Raw genomic sequence first — 1,737 nt, forward strand, 5'->3', positions numbered from 1 at the left:
GCCCCTGTCCCACTTAGGAAACCTGAACAGAAACCTCTGGAGACTTTGAGCCCCACCCAAGGTTTCCGTGCGGTTCCCGGAGGTTTTTGTCAGTCTCCCTACCAGCTTCCACTACCTGCAACCTCCGGGAACCTTGGGTGGGGTGCAAAGTCTCCAGAGGTTTCCGTTCAGGTTTGCTAAGTGGGACAGGGGCTTAATACACTAGGAGTACTGAGGATCCGATCTTGGTGCACGTCCATATATTCCTAAAGATGGCACAAGATGTAGATATGGTGTGGATAAACATTTAGTGTATATGTCCTATCCCTATTTGACTTCCCAAATTGCAACATCTCACACTTTCCAGGATTGAATTCTATCTGCCAATGTTCTGTCCACCTTTCCATCTGCAGATAATTTTGTGATGATATATCTTATGAACATCACAAGACTAGGATATGAATGGTTGGGCTTATGCAGTGAAGTAACTCAACAGCACCCCCTTAAGTACATTGTAAGTATAAGCAAACAAGGCTAATTTTGCCAATAGCACCCATATTCTGAGGAAAGAATTTTCAAAAATTATATGATTATTCTTTATATTATGGATTGTTGCACAGTGCATGAGAGAATGCCACAATAGTTAACTTAATGATGAAATGAAGAATCTATTTGGTGAATTTTAAGTTTAGTTTATTGTCACGTGTACCGAGATACAGTGAAATACTTTTGTCGCATGCTAACCAGTCAGCAGAAAGACAATACATGATTACAATTGAGCTATCCACAGTGTACAAATACATGATAAAGTGAATAACGTTTAGTGTAAGATAAAGCCAGTAAAGTCTGATTAAAGATAGTCCGAGGGTCTCTAAAGCAGTAGATAGGATGATAGGATGGCTCAGTTGCCTGATGACAGCTAGGAAGAAACTCCCTGAATCTGGTGGTGTGTGTTTTCACACTTCTATGCCTTGAATGTCAATGGAAGAGAGGTTTGTTTGTGTGATGGTCTCGGCTGCATTCACAATTCTCTGCAATTCCTTGCGGTCTTGGATGGAGCTGCTCCCAAACCATGCTGAGATGCATCCCGATAAAATGCTTTCTACGGCGCATCTGCAGAAGTTGGTGTGAGTTGTTGGGGGCATGCCAAATTTCCTAAGCCTTCTACGGAAGTAGAGGCGTTGGTGTGCTTTCTTGGACATAGCTTCAATATGGGTGCTCCAGTAGAAGCTGTTGGTGATATTTACAACCAGGAATTTGAAGCTTTCAACAAACTGCTTCGGCGTCATCATTGCAAACCGTGGTTTGTGTGCCGCCTTCCTGAAGTCGATCAGTATCTCCTTTGTCTTGCTGACATTAAGAAAAAGATTATTGTTTCGACACCAGGTCACGATGTTCTCAATCTCCTTCCTGTACACCGACTCATCATTATTTGATATCCGGCCCATAATAGCGGGGTTGTCTGCGAATTTGTAATTTGTAAGTTTGCCCAATGCACTAAAGAAAGTTAATGAACAGAGTGAGATGAGGTCCAAGCCCAATGTTCCTTAAATTGGCAACACAGATCAAGAGGGTGGTGAAGAAGGCAAACGGCATGCTTACCTTTATAAATTGGATCATAGAATATAACAGTTTGGATATTATGTTGCAATGTTACAAAGCATTTATTGGGCTGCACTTAGAGTGTCGTGTGCATTTATGGTCACCACATGTGGGATGGGTGTGGTTACAACAGAGAGAGTGCATAGATGATGCAGT

Source organism: Leucoraja erinacea, chromosome 19, assembly GCF_028641065.1.
Source record: "Leucoraja erinacea ecotype New England chromosome 19, Leri_hhj_1, whole genome shotgun sequence".
NCBI lineage: Eukaryota > Metazoa > Chordata > Chondrichthyes > Rajiformes > Rajidae > Leucoraja > Leucoraja erinaceus.